Here is a 15739-nt window from a genome sequence, read left to right on the forward strand (position 1 = left end):
CCTGTCCAGCCCTGCAGGGTGGGGGGAGCTGCCTGAGGTCCCATGGCCCGGTGCTGGGGCCAGGGGGCATGGCCTGAGGTCCCTGCTGATTGCTCGTTAAGGCTTGTTATGGGAACTTGGCCTCCACTGTGGGTGCAGCCATCTTGTGTTATGGAACCTTCCCCCGGCCTCTGCTGTAGGCGCCGCCATCTTTGTGGCGGAGTGACAGTCAATTTTCATATTCCCTCTTTATTATATAGGATGATATGAAACTCAAAGCAAAAATTTACTTTATTCAGTAAGTAAATTTACTATAGAGTAAGAAGACTGTTACCCTAGCTTTTGGTTCTGAGACACCTGGAATCTGAAAGAAAATTCAAGTTACTACTTTAGAAATCTGCACATGAAATGTGTCCTCAGGGGACAGTTCTTTAGTTGCAGTATTCTTCCTCATAAAAAAGACCTGATATTTCTAAGGTTATTGTGAAACAATCAAGTCATTACTTTAGATCTGTAATGAAAATGTATTATTCTTAATTTCTTCATTTTATTAATATAATTTTCCTACTCAAATGCCATTCTAATAAAAAATTAATGTCTGTTTTGCAAGCAAATTGTCTTTATATTATATTTTAATGTCACAAATAAAGCTCAAAGTATACAGACTATTTTATTGGTTTAATTTTTATACTACAAGTATGTGTTTTCTACCTCTCTGACATTTTATAAATCAAAGGAATACTAAGTTGGAGTCAAAGGTCTTAGATCAAATCTTTACCACTTGCTGACTGTTGAACCTTGGGCAGGGAACCCCCAACACACAATTTTCTTGCTCTAACCTCATGGTTTTGAGATATTGAGTTAGACTTATAGTGATCTGTGTAAAATCATGGTTCAGTGAGTTGCACAAAAAAAATGTTACTATGTAAATTAGTTACTCTGTTTCTTCATGATATCCAAAATACACAAGAATAACATAGCACATGTGCTTCAATAGTCTCACAATCTGTGTTTGAAGAAAACATATTGAAGAGAATGTCTGGGAATTCTACATTTCATGGAATAGGGCTCTGTCTGCATTTCTATGTAAAAAGACCAGTGGTTATATCATTAGCTCAGTAATGAAAGCATGTTGCAGCCCTTAGTAGAATTTCATAGTAGGATTTTAATACCCTATTCTCTATTTCAGGGATGCTGTTGTGTTTTGGATTGTTTCCATGTTTGGATTTTATCCTGTTATTTCATATGTTTATACTGTGCTGGCTCTACTTAGGAAAATGATCATGTGTTCTAATAGGATAACCATTGCTTTAAAGTAATGCATCAAGATATTGAGTACCAAGGCCCAGCTATTACTACTTTGGCACTGACATGGCCTTGACATTCCTTGAATGTTTTGTCAGCTACTGAAGGGCAGCATGCTAGCTTTCACTAACTTGCATTTTTTTTCTCTTATTGTTATGAGAGTTAACAAAAGATACATATGACTTTCTGTGGCAATTATGTCATTCCCATAGAGTCCACATATCATCCAAAGATATTTGTCTTTTCAGCACTATCTGACCAAAATGAAGCAAAATATTGGTAAAACTGTTGACTATGTGCATTTGGAGAATTATAGCTACACAGGTGATTTCTACCTTTAGCTCTTCTCCCTTTGTCCTCCTTTCTTCTTTGAATCATCCAGATAAATCAGTGGCTTACATCTGTTCTATGAGACCTTTTATACCCCATCCATTAAACACCGTAGTTGAAACATCCCCATTGTCAACAAAGGTTCCAGCTCTAGGCAGTTGCTCCAGACCCTTGGTTTACTCTCCTGTCACAATTTCCATGAACTAGGAACAAGTTACTGTTTCTCTTCCCTATCATTTAGAAACTTCCTGATCCAAGCTCCCCTTTTATTCTCTAAGGATTTTTGGATTTGCTTTTCTTCTCTCTTTCTCTATTCTGCCCTTTAATCTGGTGTACCCTGTGGTTCTTAGAAACTCTCCCTTCTTCAACCCAGTATGATAACTGGTTGGCTGGCTTCCTGCCAGGGGAAAGAAGCAGAATTTGGATGTTTTCTAGAAACCCAAGTTAGTCTGGTCTCCTGCCAACCTCGTTAGGTAGTGGGTGAAGTTTTATACTCATGCTAATGCCGTATTATGATTCAACTGGGGGACATGAGAGCTACTATTTCTTTCTTCGTGTGAAGCCAACACCACTCTAAGACTTGGGAACTGGGGCAGCCTCTACTCTTCCTCCATGTGCATCTCACCTTCCAGCCTCACAGAACTACCTACTGCTCGATAAACAGGTCACACTGGCACTAACAAGCCTTCCAGTCTTTGAATATGCAGTGTCCCCTTTTGTGTAACTTTCTTGTCAGATTGCCCAACTCCTCCTGATCTATTAAGATTCAATTTGTACTCCTGTCTCTTCTGGTTGTTCAGTCTGCACCCTCTCTGCAACCACAACACGGAGTGCTCATTCCTAAGAAAACATCTGTCATGAATCTATTGCAATTTTCAGTTTACTTGTCTTTCTCTTCCTTTAGTGAGAAACGTTCTTGAGAACAAGGACTGGGTCATTTTAATCTTATTATCCGTATCACCTGGCTCAGTGCCTAGCATATAATAAGTACTCCGCAGTTACTATAAAAAGTACTATAAAAGTTTTCTGAAATTGAGGAATCTGAGAAACAGAATCTGTGAAATAATGTGTCTAAGATTAGAGAGCATGGTGAAGCCACCAGTTATATATTGTGACTCTTGAAACCAAGCTGCTAACTTCTGTTGAAGGTCCATTAAAACATTTCTTCCAGAACCACATTGACTTATTATGCACATTATTACTTTAATAAATATATATTAAGTCTACTCTATGTACTCAGTGATTTGCTGTTAAATTCAATGAATCAAAGATAAATCACAGACACAATACCTGCCTTTAAAACAATCTATATATATAAAAGGCTAAGCAACCGTCCAACCATCCGACCTGTAGCTATGATGCACACTGACCACCAGGGGGCAGACACTCAATACAGGAGCTGCTGAGCTGCGGTGACTTGGCAACTGCGGTTCTTGGGTGACGCACCCCGGAACCAGAGAGGAGGGAGCCCCATTCCGGGGTGCATCACCCTAGAACCACCCTCTCACAATCCGGATCACTCGCGGGATGTCAGAGAGTCAGTTTCAGCCTGATCCCCTCAGGCCAGGCCAAAGGACCCCACCTTCTGGAGGGACCCTGCTCACTCCGCAGACAACCTTTGAGCCACAGCATTGCCCCAGGTGTGGCTGGTCAGCCTGGGAGGGATGGTGGGAGGTTGGCTCCAGGGTGTGTCAGCCCCTCTCATCCAGTCCCACCCCACCGGCCACCTTCTAATTAATTTCCTTTCAATGTGCACAAATCCATGCACCGGGACACTAGTGTTAAGTAATGAACATGTGGGGATATTTGCTTTTTAAAAAGGCGTTAGTGGGATGCCAATAAACTATTCATTAAGTAATATGATAGTTTTTAAACTGAAAAAATAGATATTCTATGGTGTTAACAAAGTATACATAATTTAGAAATACATGTTGAATTTTGTTAAAGACCTATTCAGCATCTATGGAAATAATTATATCATTTCCTGTTTATATCTACTAATATTGTAAATTACATTTATGAATGTTCTAATATTGAAACATTCTTGCATCCTTGGAGTAAATTCCACTTGACCATGAAGCATATTTTTAAAAGTGCTATTACATTCTAATTTTTAACATTTTATTTAGAATTTATGCATTGATATTCACTAACAAAACTGACCTGCAATTATGTTGTGCATCTCACCTTCCAGCCTCACAAAACTACTTACTGCTTGATAAACAGGTCACACTGGCACTAACAAGCCTTCCAGTCTTTGAATATGCAGTGTCCCCTTTTGTGTAACTTTCTTGTCAGATTGCCCAACTCCTCCTGATCTATTAAGATTCAATTTGTACTCCTGTCTCTTCTGGTTGTTCAGTCTGCACCCTCTCTGCAACCACAACACGGAGTGCTCATTCCTAAGAAAACATCTGTCATGAATCTATTGCAATTTTCAGTTTACTTGTCTTTCTCTTCCTTTAGTGAGAAACATTCTTGAGAACAAGGATTGGGTCATTTTAATCTTATTATCCGTATCACCTGGCTTAGTGCCTAGCATATAATAAGTACTCCGCAGTTACTATAAAAAGTACTATAAAAGTTTTCTGAAATTGAGGAATCTGAGAAACAGAATCTGTGAAATAATGTGTCTAAGATTAGAGAGCCTGGTGAAGCCACCAGTTATATATATTGTGACTCTTGAAACCAAGCTGCTAACTTCTGTTGAAGGTCCATTAAAACATTTCTTCCAGAACCACATTGACTTATTATGCACATTATTACTTTAATAAATATATATTAAGTCTACTCTATGTACTCAGTGATTTGCTGTTAAATTCAATGAATCAAAGATAAATCACAGACACAATACCTGCCTTTAAAACAATCTATATATATAAAAGGCTAAGCAACCATCCAACCATCCGACCTGTAGCTATGATGCACACTGACCACCAGGGGGCAGACACTCAATACAGGAGCTGCTGAGCTGCGGTGACTTGGCAACTGCGGTTCTTGGGTGATGCACCCCGGAACCAGAGAAGAGGGATCCCGAGAACCACCCTCTCACAATCCGGATCCCTCGGGGGATGTCGGAGAGTCAGTTTCAGCCTAATCCCCTCAGGCCAGGCCAAAGGACCCCACCTTCTGGAGGGACCCTGCTCACTCCGCAGACGACCTTTGAGCCACAGCATTGCCCCAGGTGCGGCTGGCCAGCCTGGGAGGGATGGTGGGAGGTTGGCTCCAGGGCGTGTCAGCCCCTCTTGTCCAGTCCCACCCCACCGGCCACCTTCTAATTAATTTCCTTCCAATGTGCACAAATCCATGCACTGGGACACTAGTGTTAAGTAATGAACATGTGGGAATATTTGCTTTTTAAAAAGGCTTTAGTGGGATGCCAATAAACTTTATTCATTAAGTAATATGATAGTTTTTAAACTGAAAAAATAGATATTCTATGGTGTTAACAAAGTATACATAATTTAGAAATACATGTTGAATTTCGTTAAAGACCTATTCAGCATCTATGGAAATAATTATATCATTTCCTGTTTATATCTACTAATATTGTAAATTACATTTATGAATGTTCTAATATTGAAACATTCTTGCATCCTTGGAGTAAATTCCACTTGACCATGAAGCATATTTTTAAAAGTGCTATTACATTCTAATTTTTAACATTTTATTTAGAATTTATGCATTGATATTCACTAACAAAACTGACCTGCAATTATGTTATGTCATGTTTATGATATCTTTATCAGGTTAACTATCGATGCTACAAGTGATTCTTTCTTATATTTCAGAGAACTTCAATAAGCATTAGTGTTTTCTGATATTTGAAAGCTTGTCAGAATTTCCTTGTGAAATAATCTGGGCCTGGTATTTTTTATTTTTTTTTGTAATGCAGTTATATTATAACCTTTTCTTGTTATAGTAAGCAGATCTTTTTAATACATCTATCTGTTTTCTCTTCAATTTTGATACAATATGATTTCCCTTGAAATGCTCCATTTCCTTGAGATTTCCATATTAATTACCATAGATTAGGGCACAGCATTCTCTTAGTTTTTTAATTCCCCCATTTCAATGTTTATTATCCACTTATTTTATATATTTATTCTGGTAGTTAAATATTCAGGGTCAGTTTTCTAGGTATAGAGTCAACATTTTAAATAACTACATGTAGACTTTCATTTACTTCTAATGAGCTATCTTAGATTATAGTTGTAATTATTACTCATTTCCTATGGGATTGTTTTTTCTTCCCTTCATGGACTCCAATTATACATTTACTACATCTTCTTTGCATATCATCCATATCTATCACATTCTCCCTGTTAAGTTTGAGCCTTCTCATTAACCTTCACAAGGCCCCTTTATTGTGTTCTTTAGCCACCATGTAATTTAATCATCAATTTAGTTTTTTTCCTGATTTCAGTGAACTCTTTCCTGTTTTCAGCTTTCTGTCTGCTTCTTTGCAAATACATTTCGTATTTTCTATGTTCATGTCTATCAATGCTTATTTAAGGAAATTTTATTTATTTATTTGCTTATTGAGGTATAATTGACATACAACATGATATTATCTTCAGGTGTACAACATAATAGCTTGATATTTGTAAAATTATCACCACTATAAGTCTAGATACCATCTGTTATCATTCATAGTCACACATTATTTTTTCTTGTGATAAGGAAAAATAGAAGATGGACTTTTTCTCTTCTTCGAGAAACTATTTTCTTTCAGTTTTGTTTGTTTGTTTGTTTGTCTGTTTTTTCTATTGTGGGTCTGGGCATAAGGGTGGATTCCATAGAAAGAATTTGCATTTACTTATAGCAAGTATCTAAACTTGCCACCTTATGATAATTCTAAATTAAGACCTGTCTCAGATATTTTTTGGATCCCTAAATCAGATGGAGATAAGCTCATAACTATGAATTTTTAGGAGGTATATGTTATTTCTCTGTGGTAGGCTGAAAATAGCCCCCAAAAGTTATTCACATATCAATCCCTGGAACCTGTGAGTGTTACCTTATTGGAGAAAAGGGTTTTTGTAGATGTGACTAATTTCAATACCTTGATATGGAGATATTATGGATTATATGAGCTGCTCCTAAATGCAATTACATATATCTTGTAAGTAAGGGGTATAGGGGAATTTCAGTGTAGACAGTAGAGGGAAGGCATTGTGACCACAGAGGCAGAGATTGGAGTGATGCAGCCACAATCTGAGGAATGCCAGCAGCCACCAGAAGCTGAAAGAGGCAAGGAGGGGGCATGGTCCTGCTAACACCTTGATCTTGGCCCAGCAATACTTATTTCAGACTTCAGGCCTTTAGAACTATGAGAAAATAAATGTCTGTGGTTTTAAGGGACCTAATTTGTGGTACTTTTTACAGACACCACAAGACACAAAGGCACCCTCTATTTAAAGCCAATGGTACAACAAATTCCACTTCCAGTTCTCTCTTTGGAATAATAACAAATAGTAAATATTTTTTTACTAAATTCATGACGATCACTTCATTGGTAAAACATAGTTGTGGAATTAGGAGAGGGTCATGTAGCTCCTAAATCTTCATTTAGAGTTACATCCTTTGCTCTATTCCTGCAACTTCGTTGACTTATGTCACACTGGTCCTCAGTTGTCCAGATTTACAGTTTCCCAAAAGCATGTCTCCAAAATGCCATATGCCAGGCTACAGTCCCACCAGCAGTGAATGAGGGTTCCCTTTTTTCCACAACCGCTCCAACACTTGTTATTGCTTGTCTTGTTGATCATGGCCATTCTAACAGGTATAAGATGGTACCTCATTGTAGTTTTGATTTGCATTTCCTTAATTACTAGTGAGGTTGAACATCTATTGATATACTATTGCTTTTTATATGTCTTCTTGGGAATGTAGACTGGTACAACCACTACGGAAAGCAGTCTGGCGATTCCTAAAAAAATTAGAAATAGAGCTACTATACCAACCAGCAATCCCTTTCCTAGGTGTATACCCCAAAATCTCAGGATCATGTATTTGCAAAGATATATGCACCCCTATGTTCATTGCAGCATTGTTCACGGTGGCCAAGATATGGAAACTACCAAAGTGTCCTGCAATAGAAGATTGGATAAAGATGTGGTACATCTACACAATGGAATACTACTCAGCCTTAAGAAAGAATGAAACACTGCCATTTGCAACAACATGGAGTGACCTTGAGAATATTATGCTAAGTCAGTCAGAAAAAGCTAAGAACCATATGGTTTCACTCATGTGGCCTACAACACTGAAACTCATGAACACAAACAGTGTGGTGGTTGCCAGAGGGAAGGGGCTGAGGGGAGAAGGGGGTCCTAATATATGGTGACAGGAGAAGATTTGACTTCGGGTGGTGGGCACACAGTACAATGATCATGTTGACCAATGTCACCCCAATAAATTTAATAAAAAACTCACAAAATACCATATGCAATGGGGCCATCTAATACTGATATTTTAACAGATCACAATACCTTATTGAAATTAAATGCTCACTGAAAATTTATGTTATGTTCTTAGACTTTGTTTTTTATCCAGTAAAAGTTTAGCTCCAAGCAACATCCAATTATTTGACTAGAGACAAGTTTCAACAGCTATGCCAGTAGTGGGCTCTGCTGCCTTTGACTTGAAAAGGATCTTTTTAGAACCATTGAAAAAGAAAAGTTTATTTCTACTTTATACATTAGTCTTCTAAAGGCCTTTGATCTCTTTAAAGATATTCATGGTCTAAATAACTACCACATTCTTATAAAAATAAGTGAAATCTGGATTTAAAATAATTGTCACCTAAGGGAAAACTTATTAAATGTAGTAATCTTTATCCATCATGTAAAAGTTTTTTTAGATCAAACATTAAAGGTGAATAAATTACTTTTTTTCCTTCTTTAAAATGAGTTATTTAAATATGAGTAAGGATATCTATGAAATAGAAAAGCACCCTAAGAAACAAAGCTAAGTGGCAGCATCTTGTCAAACTTAGCCACATTTACAATATTCCCTCCACAACTTAATTCAAAATAAAAATAAAAAACAGGTGGTGCTTACAAAACAGTGACATATGATGACAAATTAAACTAACAAGCATTTGCATCTTTTATCATAGCAACATTTTTCACTTAGGTGTACAGGATGGGGCAAAAGCAGGTTTACAGTTATATGTGAAACAGTTTATTCTTATATTATTATTTCTTAATTATTGTATTATTTTCCAGACCAACAACAGTACACCTACTTTTTTCCTACCCTGTAAATAGATGGGTGAACTCTGAAAACCAGCAATTTCTATTTTGAATTTAGGGATGCCTATGAGATTTTATTTTATAGGGAATTTCTCAGTACTTAAATAAAAATCACTTTCTCGCAATTGCATTTACTTCCATCACTTTAAGTTCAACTCTTATTATACCTTAAGTTTGAGAAGGAAACTGATCTTGAATATAAGGAATTTCACTCCTGGGATCTCATTTCAGTTACTAAAAGCCATATGGCTAAAGAATTGCGATTTCCCAGTTTAGAAGTGCAATAGATTGTGCTTTGGAGTGACACCTAAGGGAAGCCTAGGTTCTTTTGAGGAGTTGGACTTAACGATGAAATTGAGAGAGGAGTCCTATGAAAGACAGGGAGGAACAATCATTTCTGTGGCTCTTGAAAGGAATAGCAGTGCACATTTACATTTAACATTGTGGCTTTTGAGTATGGGGCAGATTTTGCTTCACTCTAAACTGAAATAACTTTGTATCTCTCTGGTTGGTCTTAAAATTGTTCCACTTTATGATTTATACTGCCTGTATTCTATTATTTTGAGCAGTCAATACAAAGATGGGTAAGATATTATTTCAGGAGCTTGGCATGCCTCCAAATTGTGACCGTGTATTTCATATTTTATATGTATAAATGCTTTGCATGACAGACCACATTGATTCCATGTGTATTCCTTTACTAAGGTAAGCGTGGCATCACTATGTCGATTCAAACCGCTGGCACACACATTTTTCCCCCCAGAAACCTGATCCTGGAGAGTCTGTGTTTTAATGACTACAGCTTCCTGAGTGACACCCAATGAAGGTGCAATTGAATTGACTCTTGATAAAGGAATTATTTGAGCTAACAGTACTAAAAATGGAAGAAGAATACATTCAGACCTTTTTGGCTAAACTTCTTTGACCATGTTGGTTTTAGACAACCTTTCAAATAAAAGAAAATATTTTCTTAGCCTATTTCCACGGAAGAAAACACAGGTTTTAATATTCACAGTGATCCCAGGAGAGAAAAAAGGATCCTTGAATAAAGGTTAAAAAGCCAGAGGAATATTTTTTAGGTAAGGGAGAGATTTTTTGAAAGAAAATAACACAGTGGTACTCTTTAAGCAGCATCAATATAAGTAACTGGTTTTTTCTTATCTCAAAAGAAAAATTACCTGGGATAAATAAGAAAGGTAGATGGAGCATTGAAATACACTCTGAAAGTCAGGTTGGAGAAGTCACAGACCAGATTTTCAAAAGCTGTTTTTGAAAACCTTGGTGGACAGCATGAGTGGAAACCTGGCTTTTTGACATCTATATGTGTCTTACTGTCGCAGGACTTCTTTCCTAGTGTCTGCAAAATGCAAGGGTGTGGTTTTATTGCAAATGGCTGCCTGCCTTTGTCTGAAAGCTGGTGGGAATTAGACATTTAAAACAAAGGTTATTTGCTGTAACATAAACCATATTTTGATCATCAGGAATTTTTAGCAGTTGTTTCAGGGTATCATGAGATTTTTCTTTGTTTCCATATTTTCCCTTAAATTATACACATTTCCTGACCCTTTGCCAAGCCCCTGGTAGAGACCCATTGTTTATGAGATCAAGCACAGATCATATGAAAGAAACGTCTTTTGTAGCAATTGTTTTTCAGAAGTTCAGGTTGCCCCAGAGGTCCACCAGGCAATATTTTCCAATCCTGGTTTCTGTACAATTGGGGGGATCTTGGTGGCAGCAGAGGATGAAAAACTGTTAATTTAATGTTTGTGTCCTGAAGTTATTTGTACTGGAAATGTTTTGGAAGAGAAAAAATAAATCCATGGTGACTCAGTTTTTTTTTTCCTGCTCTATAGCCGACTAGGGCTAGAAAACTCATCTTTGAGAGTGAATATGGCAAAGCCAAAGAGAGGAAGGGATGGAGAGCTACTGTTGGTTTGTTTCTTGAATTCCTAGTCCCATCCCCACCTCTTACTTCAGTCCCCAACATGCTCCTCAAAGCCGAGCTCATTTTCAGGGCAGGAGATGCGTCTTCCCAGGCCAGAATTCTTCTCTATTCCTACTTCGCCCACCCCCTGCCTCCTGATCAGTTGTCAGGCCAACGATTCTCTTTTAGAAGAGGTCAAAAGAGGGAAAGTGATTTATATTTCAATGGTAAGGGTTGGTCATGTGTTGGATACAGAGGGTTTATGGCTCTGGGAGGTAATTACTCAGGTGGAAAGTGCTTCATCTGTTCAGATTGCAGCTTCCACCAGAGTGATGTTCTCAGTGAAACTGGTGTTGGCAAAACCATCTGAGAAATCCGGCAAGGATGTTTCACTGAAGGAGCATTTCCCTTGTTCTTCAATTACTAAACTTAAAATGAATTACACAGTTTATTACTTGCATTAAAACAATCCAACTGAAACCCTTAACATGCTGTATAAACTTACTCTGTGGGATACAACAAAGGATGGTCCAAAAAGCCCTGGACTGGGGTCCTCAGTAAACAATAGCACTGCAGCTCACTGCTTCTGTGACCCTGGCCCTGTCCTTTACATTTTATTCTAGTTTGTACCACATATGATTCTATAGAATAAAAGAAAAATTAGATCCCCCCCCCTGGGGGGCAATTGGCAAGGTCTTTTACATTCTATGAGATGGGAGAATAGCAGATAAGTAGGAAAATTATATATATTTTTATTTAAATGTTCACCTCTTAAAGAAGAATAAACTCATTAATTCTCTCACATAGAATTATCATCATTATCATACTACTTACAGCAACCTCTTTCAAAATATTGTACTATCCCAAGGGATAGGAACATTTTTTGTACTATGCTAAGGGTCAATGAAATGTGTCAGATAAAATGTTATAAAGAATAACAACAACATGATGCTGATATTATAATCAGCATTTAACATATAACTTTGAAATCTTGAATTTCAAAATAATTTTAGGCTTGCAAAAGAGTTGCAAAATTAATTCAGAGAGTTACTACATATATTTGACCCCACTTCCCAACATCTTGCATAACCTTAGTATAATTCTCAAAACTAAGAAATTAACTTTGGTACAATACTCATCACTAAGCTGTGGATTTAAATTTCATGTTTACCACTGATGTACTTCTTCCATTCCAGGATCCAATCCAGGGTACCACATTGTATTCACTACCATGTCTTCTTTTTCTTTTCCAATTAGTGAAAGTGCTTTGGTCTTTCCTGACTTTTGCGATGGTGATGCTTTTGAATAGTTAGTTATTTTGTAGAATGCCCTATAGTTTGTGCTTGTCTCACCTTTTCTCATAATTAGATTAAAGGTATGCTTTGTTTTGGGCAAGAATGCTAAAGAAGTGATGCGTTCTTAAAGTATATCATATTAAAGGGGACATGATGATATTTATATGGGATATTTGGCATTTATTTTATTCTATAGGTTATAATCTCATGTTATTCTTTGTTAACTTTATTTCTCAAAATTTTCCAGCTTCGGCCAACAGGAGCTCTTTCAGGATGGTTTTTATGATCTTTCAATTTGAGTACTTCCTTACTTTATGCTACCATGAGAGGCTCTAGGCTCAGCTTGCATTTTATTGCCTCAGCTCTGGAAACATTCTCCCATAGAGCTCTGCTCCTTTTAATTAAAGAATGGGCCCTAACCGGTTTGGCTCAGTGAATAGAGCGTCGGCCTGCGGACTGAAGGGTCCCGGGTTCGATTCCAGTCAAGGGCATGTACCTTGGTTGTGGGCACATCCCCAGTAGGGGGTGTGCAGGAGGCAGCTGATCGATGTTTCTCTCTCATTGATGTTTCTAACTCTCTATCCCTCTTCCTTCCTCTCTGTAAAAAAGAAGCTCTAGGCTCAGCTTGCATTTTATTGCCTCAGCTCTGGAAACATTCTCCCATAGAGCTCTGCTCCTTTTAAAAAAAGAATGGTATTTAGTAATCAAGAGCTGGTTGCTAGATGTGTTCACTGCTATTAAAATGTCAATGCATTTAGGCCTCACAGTGGATAGAACTTGACATTATGTATATATAGTATCACAGCCATACACACATACACATCTTAAGTTCTTTCTATATCTGTGTGTTGGCATATATGGTATGAAGCCAAGAGTTCCTCTAATTCCAATGCAACACAAGTTCACTCTCACTTTCCTATATTCTTTAATTGTAACTTTTTCTCTAATTTTAAGAAGCTTGACCCATTACCTATAATATACTTATTTCTTCAAACCTAATATGCAGAAAATTAGTTTCAGAATGGCTGACCCATACCCCTGCTAATATAGTGACTTATTTTCATCGATTTATTAATTCTGGACCAGGTTTGCATTCTTGAAATGAACCCCATTGGGTTGTCATCTATTACTATATCTATATATTGCTGGATTTGCTTTGCTAATATTTTGTTCAGGATTTTTGCATCTATGTTCCTAGGGAATATTAATTTTTAGTCTTTTTATTGTCATGTCGTTCTTTGGTTCTGTTATTAAAACCAAAATTAAAAGAGCTGGGAAGTGGTTCCTCTTCTTCAATTTTCCAGAAGAGTTTGTATAGACCTAGTGTATGTCTTCCCCAAATATTTGCTAGAATAATCTGTAATAACATCTGGGTTTAGAGTTTTCTTAGGCAAAATATATTTAATTATTAATTTAATTATTTTACAGAAAAAGGGATATTATGGTTGTTTTTTTTTTCTTTCTTTCTTGAGTGAGTTTGTTAGTTTGCATCTTTTAAAGAATTTGTTGGTTCATTTAAGTTGTTGATTCTATGGGCATAGATATCAATTCTATTTTCATTTTTGTAGAATCAGTTTTGTTTTTATTGCTTCTCTCTATTTTTATGTTTCTTTTCATTTTATTCATGTCTGCTTTTCTTCTTGCTTTGCGTGTAATTTTTTCCTTTCTTCTTTCTGAAGCTGAGAGATAAGATTACTGATATTTAAATTTACTAATTTTTAAAAATAAGTATTTAATGCTATAAACTCCCTCTAACCCTGATGTGAGCTATACATCCCACACATTTTGGTAGGTTGTATTTTCATTTTAATTCAGTTCAAAAACACTTTTTAATTTCCCCTGAGGGTTTCTTTGACCTATGAGTTATTTCAATGTATATCTTTATAAATATTTGGAGATATTTCTAGATATCTTTTTATTTTGATTTCTAGTTTAATGTCTTTGTGAATGTTTACTTTGTGTATTTCTAGTCTTTTTAATGTGTTAAGGTTTTTTTGATGACCCAGAATGTAGCCTATGTTGGTGAATGTTTTATATGTACTTGAAAAACATGTATATTCTGCTATGTTCTATTAATGAGGTCAAGTTTGTGGAAAGTATCTGTTAGGTTTTTCATATCCCCACTGATTTACTTGTTCTATCAATTACTCAGAGAAAGAGGTGTTGAAATTTTCAACTATAATTGTAAATTGGCCTATTTTTCCTTTCAGTTCAATTTTTTTATTAATATATTTTGAGGCTTTGCTCCTAGACACATAGCATTTGATAAGATATTAATTAAATATAGACTGACACACAATGGATGTTTCTCAAGATGATTAGATATACTAAATGAGAACATTTACATTCATAATTCTTTGAATATATGTTGAGAAATTGAAATCCTATATCTTACACTTTTCTTTAAATAGAAAAAAATTCATGATCAAAGCAGAAATTTATATATATATATATGAGATGGGAGAATAGCAGATAAGTAGGAAAATTATATATATTTTTATTTAAATGTTCACCTCTTAAAGAAGAATAAACTCATTAATTCTCTCACATAGAATTATCATCATTATCATACTACTTACAGCAACCTCTTTCAAAATATTGTACTATCCCAAGGGATAGGAACATTTTTTGTACTATGCTAAGGGTCAATGAAATGTGTCAGATAAAATGTTATAAAGAATAACAACAACATGATGCTGATATTATAATCAGCATTTAACATATAACTTTGAAATCTTGAATTTCAAAATAATTTTAGGCTTGCAAAAGAGTTGCAAAATTAATTCAGAGAGTTACTACATATATTTGACCCCACTTCCCAACATCTTGCATAACCTTAGTATAATTCTCAAAACTAAGAAATTAACTTTGGTACAATACTCATCACTAAGCTGTGGATTTAAATTTCATGTTTACCACTGATGTACTTCTTCCATTCCAGGATCCAATCCAGGGTACCACATTGTATTCACTACCATGTCTTCTTTTTCTTTTCCAATTAGTGAAAGTGCTTTGGTCTTTCCTGACTTTTGCGATGGTGATGCTTTTGAATAGTTAGTTATTTTGTAGAATGCCCTATAGTTTGTGCTTGTCTCACCTTTTCTCATAATTAGATTAAAGGTATGCTTTGTTTTGGGCAAGAATGCTAAAGAAGTGATGCGTTCTTAAAGTATATCATATTAAAGGGGACATGATGATATTTATATGGGATATTTGGCATTTATTTTATTCTATAGGTTATAATCTCATGTTATTCTTTGTTAACTTTATTTCTCAAAATTTTCCAGCTTCGGCCAACAGGAGCTCTTTCAGGATGGTTTTTATGATCTTTCAATTTGAGTACTTCCTTACTTTATGCTACCATGAGAGGCTCTAGGCTCAGCTTGCATTTTATTGCCTCAGCTCTGGAAACATTCTCCCATAGAGCTCTGCTCCTTTTAATTAAAGAATGGGCCCTAACCGGTTTGGCTCAGTGAATAGAGCGTCGGCCTGCGGACTGAAGGGTCCCGGGTTCGATTCCAGTCAAGGGCATGTACCTTGGTTGTGGGCACATCCCCAGTAGGGGGTGTGCAGGAGGCAGCTGATCGATGTTTCTCTCTCATTGATGTTTCTAACTCTCTATCCCTCTTCCTTCCTCTCTGTAAAAA

Source organism: Myotis brandtii, unplaced genomic scaffold (assembly GCF_000412655.1).
Source record: "Myotis brandtii unplaced genomic scaffold, ASM41265v1 scaffold365, whole genome shotgun sequence".
NCBI lineage: Eukaryota > Metazoa > Chordata > Mammalia > Chiroptera > Vespertilionidae > Myotis > Myotis brandtii.